This window comes from Neolamprologus brichardi, chromosome 5 (assembly GCF_056152115.1).
Source record: "Neolamprologus brichardi isolate AB-2024 chromosome 5, ASM5615211v1, whole genome shotgun sequence".
NCBI classification, from domain to species: domain Eukaryota; kingdom Metazoa; phylum Chordata; class Actinopteri; order Cichliformes; family Cichlidae; genus Neolamprologus; species Neolamprologus brichardi.
Genome location: NC_142108.1, coordinates 11,130,633 through 11,147,779, shown reverse-complemented (window position 1 = coordinate 11,147,779; position 17,147 = coordinate 11,130,633). Strand labels below are relative to the sequence as shown.

Here is a 17,147-nt window from a genome sequence, read left to right as displayed (position 1 = left end):
CAGTCAGAAGACAGATATAGAGGACAGACCCTCAGGGCCAACAACCAATCACACTCACTGACACACTGATGTTTCCCTCCACTGGGGAGGAAAAGCTATCTCCTAAACACACACACATGCTACATAAACACACACACATGCACAGGGGGTGGGTGTGTGTGTGTGTGTGCAGACCTATACACTAGCTGAGAGAGTGCGCTGATAGGAAAAGTTTTCTTGTACTTGGCAGTTTCACAGTTTCCCGGCAGATAAAGCTCGCTCCTAACTCGATTCTTAATTCCTCTGGCTCTCTTTTCATCTCCTCAGCTCTCCTCTCCACATAACTTCTATTCTTCTTCCACACTCAAATGAATCCAATAAGGAAAAAGAAAGTTCAAATCGTACAGGTGCATTCTACCAAGAGTAAGGAAAAACAAAACGCCCGTACACACACACACATACACAGAGACACAGCCAAAAGAAACTCTTGTTTATACCTCCTGCTTTTTAGTCGCTCACGCAGCATCGCCTTTTCCTTACCCTGTAACCCCTGACTTCCTCCTTGAAACATTGTTCTTTCCCCGACTCCCATCTCACCCACTTGCTGTGAAAGACTGTGAAATGTAAATTGTCCTCTTAAGGCAATCAGTGTTTGAAATGTGGCACAAAGCAATAGTGAAGAAGACATCAACACTCCAGCACTCCTTCATCTGCCCCCTCAGATCAACAGTCTCCTCTCCAGACCTCCTCTGCCTCTTTCTCCGTGTGTGTGTGTGTGTGTGTGTGTTTAGGTATTTGTCCCAGTTTGGCAAGAGAGTGTTTCAGCTCCACACCGATCAGACGAGATGAAGGGAGGGGTGGGGATGGCGATGGCGATGGGGGGGAACAGCTGAAGGGTGCTTGCACTTAACTGGATTGTTTTTATTTTTTTATGTACCCTCCATTTGTTCCTCTCATTCCAGCCCCTTACTGCCTCATCCTACATTTATGTGTGTTTATGTGTGCGTGTGTATGTGTGGGCTGGGCTGTTATCACACCCTTAATAATTATCACTCTCAAGCTGGCCACTATTAATGTCTGTCTGTCTGTCTCAGGCACATAAAACTGCTCCGAGTCATGGTTGGGTTGGATGCACACAGGCACATTTTCAGCCAAAGCTCGGCACAAACAACAGACACACACACACACACACGCATGCACACGCGCGCGCACACGCACACACACACACACACACAAATGCAAAAGGAGTGCCTCATTCATTTATGCATCTATTCATTAGCTGTGACAGGCAGCCACCTCTCCTCCTCCCAAACCACTCCGCAGCAAGTCAATATCCTATACGGCCTCCACAGCTCCGGCCAGGCACTTGTGCCCCCCTAGTGACTGTCAGCCAGTGGGAGGCGGGAGGAGAGAGCAGAAGAAGAGAGGAGACGAGGGGCTGGGAGAGGCAGAAGGATGGGAGGATTAAGAAGGAGGGAGAGAGACTTGCAATTAAAGGCCTGCCCCATAAGAGCCATTAAAAAAGCTAGAAACAGAAGAGTCAGCTGAAACGGCCGCCTGACACACTCTAAAACACACCCACACACACATTCACACTGCACACACACACACACACTGCTGCTCACTCCCTCAACAGCACTCACGCTCACCCGTGTGAGGAGTGACAGAAGTGAGACGGTGAAGGTCGAACCTCAGGAAGTCACTGTTATTGTCCCAGTAGAAAGCAGTGATGGAGTGCTTTGAGCATGCCTGGTGATGGTGACACACTGACCCTTTAGGAATACTGTGTGTGCATGTGTGTGTGTATGTGTCTGTGTGTGTGTACATGCACGCGCATGCGTGCGTGCATAATTGCTATGCCAGACACACGGACAGGGACGAGTATCTTCCTCAAGGGATCTACTCTAGAAACCCAGACATTCTGCATGTCTGTGTGAGTCTACGTAATAATACATCACGACAGGCCTGCCTGAATGCACACACGCGCACTATTCCCAACACACACCTATTCCTGTCTGTCTGCGTGTGAGAGAAACTGAGAAAGAGACAGAGTTACTTAAGAAGTATCTAACAAAGCAGAGAGCATAAGTGGGAAGTTAGATTGGAGCGAGTGATGCAGTTAGGGAAATCAGCCTCCCACTCATGCATCACTGAGACCATCTCCCTCCAAGAAACTGGCATGTACAGAACAGCAGACAGACAGCCATACACACACACACACACACACACACACACACACACACACACACACACACACACACACACTCACAGACCTCAGGGAGATTTCCACAGGAGGGATGGGGAAGTTGGGGGGGGGGGGGGGGGGGGGTTCGCCTACACAGCAACAGACTTATCCAGGAGCTTTCCCCAGGGAGATTCCGTTATAGGGTCTAGCTACAGGCTAGCGTGTGTGTGTGTGTGTGTGTGTATGTGTGAGAGCATGTGTGTGCGCATGTCTGAAGTCTAATGATGAGCATCACCCTGACAGAGATCGGGGGAAAACAGAGCTGTCTATAAACTGGAACTGTCACATCCATTTGAAGTGCCTCAAATGAAGGCTGCTGCTGGTTCTCACCAAAGCAATCATCTGGCATTGAGCAGTTTATTTTGGCAGTACAGGAGGTAACAAACTGAAGGTCCTTTTCAACTACAGAATTTTGTCTCTGCCTTGCTCCTTGAGTCTTGTATACATACCATATGAAGGGGGTGAAACAAACCGCATTAGTATTACAAGTGCCTGATGTTTACAAGCATTCTATTCATAGAGTTCATTTTGCTTTTTTTTTTTAGCAAGCATAAAGCATTTCTGTTATTTATGTTATACATCATTTATTGGTCTGTTTCATATATTTTTACTTCAAAGTTTCACCGTATAAAACACACATTTTATATGGCTGTCTCACGTTAAATCCACACGTAACACTATTTGATTTGTGATCTGAAATGTGACACGGCTCATCTCTCAGCATCCCTTTGTGTAACGCTCGTTGCTGACCTCTAAAAATCACCAATGTCATGGAGCAACGGTGGCTCTTTTGTGCAGTCTCGAGCTGCAGCAAAGATTATGTTGGAAAGAGAAAGCCGAATGCAGACTAAGTTAGGCTTTGCCTTAAGCTGACATTAATGATGTGAAGTCTATTGTAAACCAGACCAATAATGTCTTGTTTGCACTGTGTTCTCTAACCTGGCTAATTAAAATGTGTGGCTCGAACAGAGAGACAGACAATGACTTATGACGAGGATAATTTTGTTCTGTTCTAGCCACACAATAAAATTTCATCAAGTCTATTGTAAACCGGAGCAATAATGTGTAGTTTGTATTATATTCCCAAACTGCCTCTCTCCCCACAGTGTGTTACTTTCAACAGCCTTTATATTACCTCCACTGGCTAATACAACTGCTTAATGCTGTTTCCATAACAACTGTTGCAAAGCCCCTGATCAGAATTCCTCTCAAGCTTGCCTTGTGTTTATCATATAAACACCTCATCACACACTGAGTAACAAACACATGCACGGCCATGGACATAAAAGACTTATGCACACACATGCATACAAATGGGCCGTTAATACACAAAGTCTCTTGTATACAAAAATAAATATATAAAAACAAAACTAGTCCTGGCTTTGTCTGCCTATCCTCCTGTTCTCTCAGTGACACACTGCGAGACAAACACACAGCTGCACACATACACACACATGTTTATGCCGTTATCCTGTATGTCTAACCAAAACCCTAAACTTAACCTTCATCCCATTAAAAGCTGGCCTCCTGCTCCCAAAAAAGAACAGTGGTGCCAACAAGGTTAGTGTGTACAATGGTGAAGGTCATAAGGATGAACCAAACTGGGTGCACACACACACACACACACACACACACACACACACACACACACACACACACACACACACACACACACACACGTTATCCTCAAAGTCTAACCCAAACTCTAAAGGTAACCAGGATCCCATAAAATGCTGTTCCCAAAAAGACCAATAGTTTCAAAAAGGTTGGTGTGCATGCTGATAAAGGTCCTAAACATGGAACAAAACTACCACACACACACACACACACACACACACACACACACACACACACACACACACACATACATATTTAATGTTGGGCTATCATTGAGGGATAAGGTCTGACCTTCAGTGGGGGCCCGCCTCTGTCACCTGGTTGGGAAAGAGACATGTGCATCGCATTCATCTCTGTCTCACCCCAGCTCTCGCAGCATTCACGCGCAGGCGCATACGCTCACACTCAGACATGCGTGCACCCAAAAATATCCCCCATGTCAAAAATATACATGGAAGGATGCACAAGCATGAACAAGTGTATACACACACACACACAACGCGGAGGCTTAGTCTCTGAAGAGTCTGAGAGTATGTAGTGGCTGCTGCGCATGTGAGTGATGGCTTTGTAATGAAAAAATCTCTCTGCCCTCTCCTTCACTCCATCTCCTTTTTGGTTTGACCTCTTTACTTTCCTCCCACCTCTCCCATTCCCACAGCTCACCTTCTTCTGCCTTTTTTCCCCCCTGATTTTCTCATCTCCCTCTCATCACCCTCCCTTCCAAATTTACAGAGGTCCAAACGGTGAAAGTGGCGACACACACACACACACACACACACACACACACACACACACACACTCACTGACGGTATTGAAAGTAGCACAAACTCTTTTAGCGTAGACCTGAGAGCGAAGAAGAGACCGCCTCAATCCACTGGGGGAACATCAATCATATTTTTCTAAGACTTCCCCTCTCTTGCGCACCTTACCTGTCCTCTTCCTCTTCCCTTGCATTTGCATTTGAGGAGACGGCCCCCACTCTCTCAGCAGGGGGGTGAGCACATCAAAGACAGCAACAGGTGTGTGGTGTCAAACACAATGCCAGGAACCCCGCCGCGTTAGGGCGTCTTGGATAAAGCTTGTCAGAGTCCTCAAAAACTCCCGCAAAGTTAACCAGGAAAGGGTGCTCAGACACATACACACTTGCACACACAGACGGATATTTGAAATTTCAAATGATGAAAGCGCATTTAGCAGTGGCTTTTTTTTTTTAAGAAGAGAAAGCGACTTGGTGGCAGCAGTGGCTCGGTGGGGGGTGAGGGTGCCTCACTGAAGGAGTCCCCAGTGGTTGTGTTAACCCCTGATGTCTCTTCTCGTTGTGAGTCACTCTTCCCTCAGAGGGTGATCTCTGCTCTGCTATTGTTGATGTTATTGTTATTGAGGAGGTTTAGTATGATAAGGAAGGAGAGAAAGAGAGACAGAGAGACAAACTGAGAGACGGGGAGCGAGAGAGAGAGTGAAAGAAAGTGTGTGCCACCTCTCATTGGCATAAATACTTGTTTACAACAAGACATAAATTGGCACCCTGTCAGTCAGCCTCTCTATTTCTCTTTCGTCTTACTCCTTCCCTGTCTCTCTCTCTCTCTCTCCCCCCCCCCCCCCCCCCCTTCTCTCCCTCTGTGCTGCTAAGCGTATTATAACACTCCCTGGTTCAGCCCTCTCTCATTACCATATTCTAATTACATTCGTTAAGGGGAGCATTTGGGAGTTTAATGAATAAATTTGAAAGATGGGTCTCTGTGGCGATCTTTAGGTTTGTCTCCTTCTCAACCGACTAAAGATGGGAGCATACGTGTGTGCATGTGTGCCTGCATGCACGTGTGTTTGCGCACCTGTTCAGTACGTGTGTGTGCATGCGCACGCACGCTCGGTAAATATGACTGTAGCTGCATTTCAGAAAAGACAAACAAATCTAGTTAGCTCCTGGAGCTCACGTGGAGATCAAAATCTAAATCTAAATCAATTCAGAATTCTGTTTGTTTCTAACAAATAAAGATTTCATGTCATTTGGTTGTTGTTTTGGAGAAGAAGAAGAAAAGAAAACTTGGGAGCCACCCATGTTGAAGTCATGCATATTTAACTCTCCTCAAAAACAAGCTGCCAAAGACAAGCATCAATTTACAGATGTACAAATTGCTTGCAATCTCGAGTTTATCTTTTCTACTGACAATAGAGCTGGAGGCTTCAATCTGGGAGACGGGCAGGTGGAGTCATAACAATCATAAGCAAAAGTAAACATGAAAGGTTATCAACCCAGCTCCGCTCACTGGCTTCTATTGTTGTGCAGTTTGATCTGTCTCTGCCTAGGACGAAGCCCTGGGCTGTGGACCTGCGCTCACTCTTTCAGGGTATTGCAAAATGTAATGTACCTTTCACGTGGTTTAATAAAACAGTCCCCAATGTGTTCCCAGTTCTGATGATTGCCAGCTCGCGCTTCAAAGAGTGAGGGAGAGAGAGAGCAAAACTCACTTCTTGCTAAGAAATCAAACTTTTTTTCAAATGTAACCAAATTATGTGCTTTCACTTGGACAACTGCTTTGATTACTCACAATTAAGCAAGACCACAAGCAATAGAATCAAGATGGAGAATTTAATTTAACCAACGTCCCCACAGAATTCATTTTTTACTGCAACTTCAATTTAATAAAATGAACATTTTCTTCTTTGGCTAAATAAATTATTATTGCTTATTTTTTAAAAAGATCTCAGACAGTGAATCAGTTTCCTGTTGAACTGAGCAAAGGTATAAACACAAATCTGGAGTCAGCAGAATTTACGCAGCGTCTTGTGGTAAAAAGTATGGATTTGTATCATTGTGAATTCAGCTTGATGTGGACCGATCCATCCTGAATTTTTTCCAGCACTTCAATTTGTATTAAACTATAGTACCAGGGACAGAGTATACATATCTCGAACAAATTACGTGAACTGCAGAATGCTGTAGAAGTTAATAGTTTGCAGTACAGTGTAACACTAGATTCAAAGGGGCTCCTCTTCACACTATACTTACAGTAAAGATACATAATGCAAGGTAGAGCCCAGAGTCATCACCTTCTCTTCAAGTACTGTGATTCATGCAGTGGGCGCCAAAGAAGGTGTGCTATCTTTAACTCTTACCGCTACAACACACACACACACACACACACACACACACACACACACACACACATATATATATATATATATATATATATATATATATATATATATATATACACATATGGTTTCTGACAGCAAGCATATTTTTTTGTCTATGGAGACACTGAGTTTACTTAAGTTTGGTTGGCTTTGTTGCAAATACTTCTGCCAAAGCTATATAATGTTTGCTAATTTAATGCACTTTTAGAGATTCAAAGGCACACAGACATCAGTCATTGCCTTCCAGGCTGTCCTGGTAGCTTTCCACCTCATATGAACTGTAATGGGGTGTGACTTTCTAGTTCAACATGCAATAACACCTAAGAGCAGGCAGAAATTGTAGCTTAGAGTCTCACAGAAAAAAAGGAGGCTGAAGTTGTGTGTTGAACATAGTTAAAACTTGCTAAACCTATAGCCATACTGCCATAACATATATACTTCCAACAATAGGTAATTGTGCACCTAGGCTAAGTAATACCTGTTTTGTGGGTGGGAAATGTTGCTGCCGCCATGTTTGCAGCAGTCATGAGCAATTACTTCCACTCTGCAATCATCTCATTTTTGTAAGAGAGTGATTTTGCCTCGAGTGTTAGGGTTGATTTCAAATAAGCAAACAATATTGTTATTGTGAGTGTCTGAGTCAGACGCACAATCCAGAAAACAAGACTTTTAATCTCTGTGACTTGGTCAAGATGCAGCTGAGACAAGTGAGATCCTCTGCCTTGAGGTGTTTATAATGCCCCCTTCAACCACTTTATACTGCATATTGAATCAATTAAAACACAGTATATGCTCTGCCGGTATGCAAATGCAGCATTGCTATCCCATATATAGTTGTCTCCTTGGTGTACAAGATGATGGATGATATATTACAGCTGAGCTGGTCTTAGAGTAATGACACAGCTGCACTACAATACACAACTTAGTGCACAGCTAATAGTGTATATGCAGAGCGACAGAACGCACTCGCACACACATACACACAAATGCCACCTTGTTTAATCCCCCGGGAATCAGTGAAATTTGATTACCATGACTTTTACAAACACACTCCATATGAGAGTAGACATTCCATACATCAGCGAGGGGGGCGAGGCAGGAGAGGGAGGAAGAAGAGGACCGAATTGGGGAGATGGAGGAATATGTAGTGCTAGATCGAAGTGCAGTTGGAGAGGAAAAGACTGGACTCCTGCTGTGAGCCCCTGAATGGAACAGCTCAGATATCATAACTCACTCTGAAAGTGAAAAACACACACACACACACACACAGACACTGAAAAAATCTTTATATATTACGGTAGATGTTGGGAACAGCATATTTACCAGTAAATGTATATGTTTCCCTGGGTAACTCTTGTAAATGTTTACATTTCCAGAATAATGTTAGTGGAAAATGCTAGACACAACACCATGGGATTCACACCTCTCTCACTATGTTTTGTTGTGGATATGATGTTGTGGGCGGCCAATTAACCCCTTTTGCCAACCTCCTCTGAAAAACCGAGAAATAAATTGAGCATACAAACATAAATACAAACAAAGCAGAAATTAATGCTTTGTAGGTTTTAAAACACGCAATCATAATTGACCTACAGTCATGTGAAAAAAAGTTTTCAGAAGTCTCTCTGTAATCCTGTGAAAAATTATGTAAAGTCTTGCTGCTTCCATAAAGATATGGAAGGTGCTCGTAATCAAGTTCCCTTGATTAATTGATCATCAACAAGTGTGAGCAGATTTTGGCAGTTTGCTGGTCCAGAGCATTCAGGTTTGGGTTAACACAGTGCAACAATCTTTCTAGCAGCGGATGTCCCTGCAAATCCACTTCAAGGTCAGATCAGCGAATGCTCAGAAAAACTGGAAAAAAAAACCCCCAAGATCTATAGCTCAGACTTTACAGTCCTCAGTTAGCTCATTAAAGGTTGAAGTACATGACAGTGCAATTAGAAAAAGATCAAGTATGGCTTGTTTTCTAGGGCTAGCAGGAGAAAGCTCATTGTAGTAGGACTTTTTGTAATGTTGTAACGTTGGATCTGTAAAAACCACAAGACTTCTGGAACAATGTGCTCTGGAAAGACGAGACCGAAAGTGGAGATGTCTGGCCATAATGCACCAAACACAGCATATTAGCACAAACACCTCGTCCAGGTTTTCAAAGGACTCCGTAGACTCCTCTATGGAGGAATACACAACATTAGGGCCATTGCATGATATTGAAACATAATATTATTCGGTTTTAAAAGCAGATGTTGTGCATCAAGCCTCTTTTTTCCACATTTGTTAGAGCCATCCAGTGCACTTTCATTAATGTATAAAAATCATAGAAATTTTTGTGTTACAGTTTAAGTTTTTAATTGTGATTTTAAAGAGTTTTCTGAAACAACTCTGCACCAGGAGAAACATTGTTCACAGTGAGAGTGTAGTACACACCGCAGGAGTGCTCAACTGTTTGTCTTCTTAACTCATTAACAAATGAAAAACACATTACCATCCATAAAAACATCTACCAATGAATGTTAATCAATTCGCTCCTATAGACATTTACCACCGTAACATGCATCTGCTTTATAAAATCATAAAGTAATGAGCAAACAGATGATAAGAGGAAATAAATTAGAGTGTTCTGAATCTACCGCAGCAATTTGACATTTCTTTATTATTACCTTGTATTTTTGGTCTGGAGCAAATGCAGTTGATCTAACCCTGGAAATGCAATTTAACAACGACATGATCTTACCAGTTTTAATTAGAAATAAACCTACGGACTCCAAGTGGCCATTAGATGATGGAAGCTTATGAGGCCAACACACTTAGATCCAGTGTGATATCACATTAACAAAACTGACAATTTAACCCCACAGCAACTTTACGCAGCAAAAACAAATGTGGTCGGATAATTCTGCATCCCCTTTGCAAATACGTATGAACTTTGATTGCGTTAGTAAAAAATATTTGAGTTGGGATGTTTTTATTGACAATTCTATTCATCTTGGATTAGCTACAACAGAGGCAGTTAATAGTGCTATGTACAAAATTAACTGAGGAAACTTTGCATGGAATAGACAACAAACTGGAACGTAAACTGAGGTCTCTTCACTCCAGAAAAATAAATATTCTGTGATGTATTAAAAAAAGACAGGCACAACTATAATCTGTGTCTTTCCAAGAATGAAGCGAGAAAAAAATCTGTAGAGACCAAATTAGCATCATGCCAGAAACTGCAAATTTGTAGACAGACAGACGCAGAAATAAAAATCATAAACACTCCAATCATGTCTAGGGGAATAAAATTAAAGACTAGGTTACCATTAATAGGTTATAAATATATGTACTCATAGGCCACTTGGTTAGGTATCTTTAAGAGTCACTTAAAAGGGCATCTGAGAGACACACAAACATGTGATCATGTTTAATTAATCATGCTTTATATTGGACATAAAAAAGAGTTAGTGTATTAGAAAAAGGGAAATAACTATTAGTGTAATGGGTCAGTGCAATATCAAGACAGTCAGGGCATGTGTAACACTGGGGTTTGTGCAATATAACTGATGTGTTTCCATTATTGTTATCTATACTGTCCTCTTTTGTCCACTCTTCTTGTAATTGTTTGTTCTAATATAATGTGATCACGGTTTTTGTCCTTGTCACATGATCTGTAAATAGTGTCTCTGTATGTTTTTCCTAACTTGTGTGTAACACCAACCTGCCAGAGGGTCTGCAGATGGAAATTAGCCCAAGGCTATAATCTGGCATATTTACATTAGTTAAAATGTTCATTAATATGTATTGAACCTCTTTCTAAATAAAATAAATAAATACATAACTAAATACATATTTCTTACAGAGAATGGCCCAAAAAAGAGGAAATATCCAGCAAGCAAAAATGTCAGAGGAGAATTTGCAGAAAGCTTTGAACTGATAGGAAGGCAAAAGTAACTCAAATAGACACTGTTTGCAATCAAGATATGCAGAAGAGTATCTTTGAAGGCACAACACATTGAACCTTGAAGCAGATGGCCTACAGCAGCAGAAGACCACACCTGGTACCACCCTGCACTGTATCAACAGTTCAGGCTGCTGCTGCTGGTGTAATGGTATAAGATATTTTCTCAGCACACTTTGGGTCCTTTAGTACCGAGCAATGCGACAGCCTGCCTGAGTACTGCTGCTGACTATGTGCAGCCCTTTATGAACACCTTTATGGATCCATCTTTTGATGGCTGCTTCGAGCAGAATAACGCGCCATGTCGAAAAGCTCAGATCATCTGAAAATGGTTTCTTGTACATGACAATGAGTTTACTGCACTCAAATGGCCTCCACAGTCACCAAATCTCAATCCAATTCACTTCATAGATGTAAGCTGACAAATCTGATGTAAGATACAATTCCACAGACATATTTTGTTTTCACACTAGTTACACAGCTCTTGTTGATTACTGCTGAGTAGACAACTCCATAATCCTTATACGGTGATAAAGCAGTGTGAAATGTCAATATAAGAACCTCTCTGATGACTCAAGTTACGCTCATGCAGACCCAGATGTCCATCGATATGCTCAGTGTATATTTGTCATATGAATTTACAAACAATATTGCTAAATACTTTGGAACTGGAGACTGCAACCTGGTTGGGCATGAGTAAAAGTAAGCTGTGTTTTAGATCAGTAGACCATATAGATATAACTCTACACCCATACATTGAATAAACAAGTGTACAAGATTTACACATATCTTTATATGATTTATTTATTTGTTTTATTATTTATGCATTGTTGGACTTTGCAGCACTATTTACATCAAAGCTAAGAGTATGTTAGACTGAAACCTACCTTTGTAAACATGAGCAGAGAGTATGAAATATGCATTGACTTCAGAAATCCTGAACCAGGCACATTCTCTACAAGTCCCTAAGCTGTAGCTACTAAGTTAAAAAGAGAAGATGCTTAAGAAAAAGCTCTGTACAAAAGAAAGCCTTCCAACACTTGTTGTTCCTAATTTGTACTCTAATGTCATGTGTAAGTCACAGTTATTTGGAAATATACAAAAAGCAAATTGTTGTTAACATATGCAGTATTTGACTTCTAAAGACCCAGCAAAGCACATAGTTATGAAAGTTAAATAAAGTTATCTAAACAAAACTCTACAGATGCAGTTCTCAAAATAGGAGCAGAAGGACCAGCTGTCTGTGCACGCACATGAACACACATACACATTTATATGCTTTATCTGTCTACAATGAATTCAATCTAATTTACACAAGAATCAGATATTACAGAGGTTTTATGTGGGGACATTTAAAGATACAAAAAATATTGTCTCCACTGCACAGCCCAGCTTCTTATTACAGCAGACACTCTGGGTCATTCAGTACTTGGTCGGGTTTGGAATCTAACAGGAAGTTAAAACTCAAAGGCACACACACACACACACAAAGACACACACACACACACACACACACACACACACACAGAAGCACACACAAATGCACTCGGGCACATACACAACACCCCCACACTCACAGTCGCACATTCCCACTGTTTAATATATTTCTGTGTCTCCAGTTAACAATATTTTGTGTCAAATTATAGTGGGCAAGATAAATAGTGGGTCTGTGCAACATGGAGAAAATAGAACAGGAGGAAAATGTGGGGCTTCCAGATGGGTAGGAGGAGAGGAGAGGAGAGAAGAAGAGAGGAAAAGAGAACAGAGCAGAGGAGACCTTTGACTTTTAACAAAGCCTTTAATGAATCAATTCCTTATTTACAGTCATACAAAGAAAAACACAATATAACTGCACATTTTTTACAATCTCACCCTAGCCCACAGTAAACCATTACCCAAGAAACTGAGACCACGCAATTCATTATTCACTGTGTACAGAACATTTCCTTCACACCCCCCAAAAAAAGAGATGAAATGATCCAAGTCTGCAACCATTTCATAGTAGGTGAACTCTATTCTGATACGAGCAGACACCAGACTTTTGAAGTTTAACATCAGTAGACCCTGTTCCTTTCATTTTATTCCTCCTGGTTAACACAATCCCAGTTTTTGCCTGACCTATAAGAAAACTGACTAGATATGTCTCCACTATGCTGCTCTATCTGTCTGGGTTTACAAATGAGAATGTTGTCGTCCCTCACCTGTCCGTACCCAGCCAGAGGAACTAGCCTAGGACAGGTTACCCACAGATTTTGCAGGGTCTCCTGTTATGTGGTCTATATGTGCCACATGTCTGTTTGTGGCCCCGGCTCCCACATGCCACTCTCCACTGGAGAACCGCACTGTGTTTCTTTATAGGTTTGTGCAGCTGCCTATAGGAGAAGAAAACTAGAACAAGAAGTAATGAAACTCCGTTGAGAGCTTTCATACTCGCAGCATACAGGAAATACATATATTTTGAGGCTTTAGGAAGATCAGTGAGCTGCGGTGTTTCAAAAGATACAAGAGCCACATCTTCTTCATGTTCCTCTACCACAGCGTTGATGGACAGCGTTGGCAAAGGAGTTCAAACCAATGGCTGCGTTTCTGCGGAGCCTACAAATAATGCTCACGGAGACCAGGAAGGGCAAAGCACAAAACCAGTTTAAGAGCTGATGGCAACAGTTTTACACTGCTCTCCTGATCTCAACCCTTCCAACTTTGTCAGGCCAGCTGTTGTAAGGATTCTTTGTATGCCAGCAGAGTTAAGCATCCGGAAACTGAGTAAGTGGGCTACAGAACAGAGGCTCTTCCCTCATGTTCCCATATACTTTTGAGCACTCTTAAGCCAGTGGTCTTTAGCATGTCTTTAGCACAGAGGTAGAATGATGAAGTTCCTAATATGTCCATACTGGTAAGTTAAGTTAAGTTAAGTTAATCAGTCTTTTCTGAATGTCCTGCACCAGTGCATTTGAAGGCTCAAGAAGATTATTCACAACCAGTCACAGCTGTCTTATAGGGGGCTATAAGACAGCTGTGACTGGGCCCACATTCATTTAAACAATCGGGCACTAATTTTCTCCACTACACCCTCCCAGTTTTTCCTCTGCAAATCATCATTGCCAAGAAAAACCCCAAGGCATTTCATCCCCTGTCTGCTCCACTGCAGCCCAGCTGGAAGTAATGGCTGCTTGTTTGCTTTTCCACTCTCCTAACAGTAAACCTTCACACTTTTGCCAGTTAACTCTCACAGAGGATACACACTTACACAGTGGTAACTTTTGTTCCAATATGTGAGCATCATTTTTGACTAGCAGACAAACTAACTGGCATCTGCATCAAAGTTTAACCCAGTGAGATCCTGTCTTAATTGGTTCAAGAGGGGCTCAATGGTGAGAGCATACAACAGAGCAGACATTAGCCTAATGCCTCTCTGTACAGAGACTGGTCTGCTGAGTCCCCCTCGTATCTTCAGCAAAACAGACGCATTTGAATAGGGCAACCTAATTCATGAAATACATTTTATTCCAAACCTAAAAGCTTCAAGCATCCTAAACAAATAAAAATGATCCACTATGTCAAAAGGTTTTTCTTGATTTATAGAAAAAAGGCGTACATCCAGACCCTGACATTTTGATAGGTCATTTCATGACTCAAAAACAGATTGTCTATTTTTGTGCTTTCAAGAATGTAATATGACTGATTGTTATTGATAACAGAAACCAAAGTATCAAACAGTCCTTCAGTCTATTTGAGAGACATTTTGTAATTATTTTATAATCTGTGCAATGGAGAAACACTGGACTAAAGTTTCTAAGCAAACCTAGATCTCTCTCTTTTTTGTAAATGTTGGCAAAACTGCTCTGGACCAGCTGAGCAGCATTGTTGCAGAGTCTAATAAGTCTCTAAAATGTTTATACAAATTTTTTCCTAACACAAACCAAAACAGTTTATAGGACTCTGCAGGGAGTCCATCGATTTCTGATGCTCAGCCACATGTAAGCTGCTGGACGGCAGTAGACAACTTGTCAAAAGAAAGGGGTGTCTCAGTCGAAGTTTTCTGTGTGTATCTAGTGTTGGCAGTCCTTCCATTACCATATCCATGCATCTAGGATCACAACTGTCATCAAAAAGTTCACTAGATTAGCTGCTGTGGTCCTGTCAGGAAGCTTCAGGTGTCATCAAATGATGATACCTAACTTCTGTTTTCTAATTTAAAAAAGCATGTTGTTGGCACATTAATGGAAGATATTCCATTTCTGACTGAAGTCCCCTTTTTTTGCTCTTGCTTTACTCCCAAGTTTTGCTGTAGCTGTAGCCCAATTAATGAATGTATCCTCAGATAATCAAATTTGGCTTTCTAATACCTGTAAATAGGCGGTTCTGCTGACAAAAGGTTCCAGTTTGAGTTTTCCCCAACTCACACCATTGAGTTACTGATTGGAAGTGATTTTTTTTTCTTAAACCCAAATGACTCGAAAATGACTGACAGGCGATCGTTTTCACGAATTAACTGAATATTTAAATGCCAATAATGAAAATGATGAATAATGAAACTACCCTTATTCTTCTTTAGGGAAATAGTCCAAAACCACCACCACAAAACCAATTCCACACACTCACTGGCCACCTTACACTCCATCACTCCCAGCACACAATGTAAAGAGGAAAGGAGGGACAGTTCTAACTGCAACCACAGACACCTGACCTGTAAAACCCAGTTAATCTCGTCTTCTTGTGAACTTGAAGACTGCGGGCTAAAATACCAGCATGGCTAAAACTTGCAGAATTTACCATGCACGTCCCTGTTTGCAAAAGCTTGCTGAATAATTACATTTATCAACAGGGATATTCATCTTTGAGTAGAATGGATGCAATTACGTCTTTGTGTTTCTTTACATTTTGGTTAATTTTTCCGGTCGGGTCAGCAGGACAGTATGGAAGTAGAAAATGGAAGTCACAGCAGACACAAGGTGACGCTGGGTGTAATTGGGCTATGCTTGGCTCAGAGAGAGATGGGAAGAAGATAGGAGGGTGGTGGGGTGGGGGTTGGGGGGATGAAGCGAGAGAGCCTGGAGGACTAATTAGTGATTATAACTTGGCGCTCTCCAAACATAAAATATTTCTCAACCCAAAAGACAGAGGAATGATTAAAAATAAAAGAATGGGAATCAAACACAAGGAGCTGTGAAACACCCCTCTGGTCCTGCGTGTGCATGTCTGCGAGTGTAGACGTATGTAGCATGCATGAGTGTGCATGTGCGAGTGTGTGTACTGGCTTCTTTGCCCCCTCATTAAACTATGCTTTACTCTGGTAAACGACAACAGCACAGAGCTCAATGTCAACTGGAGAGGTTACAGCCATAGGCAGGCTCTGGGACACACACACACACTGACACGGATAAAGTTTCTCACCAACATGTTATCTAACAAATACTTAGGCAGCACACCCATTTTGTTTAAAAATGAAACTTTCTATAAGTTTCCAAAACCCTTATACTTCTGTCTATGTTCTGACATGGCCAAAAGGAGAAAAAAAAGCAGCGTTTGAGCCTTTCACGACCTGTGCCAGGGTGTGTTGCACTTTGGCAGTTTGCACATCAATGTCAAAAATCAAGGGCACAACTTTGGAAAGAAAATGGGGTCATAAGGACTGTAGCTGCGCATCACCAAATCTGAAAATGAAAAAGAATAGTTTGGGCTTTTTTTTTTGAGGACTGTGCCTGTAACAGTGCCTGACAATTCAAAACAAATGACTAAGATTTGCACAAATAGTCCCTGATTTCTTTTAAAAAGGTTTGGAGTTACACATGTGCGGTATTGTGTGGGTGCAGCTGTCAGAAGAACACATTTCTCTGGAGGGGAGAGAATCAACATTTAATCATTCTGATAAGCTCCAACACTGACATGGAACGATTTCAATTATAAATAGTTTAAAAAGTTAAATAGTGACTAAACTTGTATATTTAATAGCTGCATTAATACAAAGTATCAGTCAATATCACCATAATATATAATGAAGCGTGCCAGATTTATACAAAAGGTTCAGGATAATTCCAATCAGCTGTTCCTGGATAGAAAACAAGATGACAGGCTAACAGAAAAGCAGTATCTTTTTTTATTATAGTGAATTAAACTATTTTGTATTTTACTGTCCACCCCAGTGTATGACTGGACAGCTGGAGTATTCCCACTGGTAAAAATAAGTGTGCTAGAATGGATCTGCTGGGATTGGCTCCAGAGCCACCT

General features: G+C 41.6%; 1 protein-coding gene across 6 annotated transcripts in view; it reads right to left on the bottom strand.

The window, feature by feature from the left end:
• The window catches only part of LOC102785360 (calmodulin-binding transcription activator 1-like), a 55,850-nt gene that overhangs the window by 25,561 nt on the left and 13,142 nt on the right, over positions 1–17,147 (bottom strand). The gene's annotated exons all lie outside the window — the stretch shown is intronic.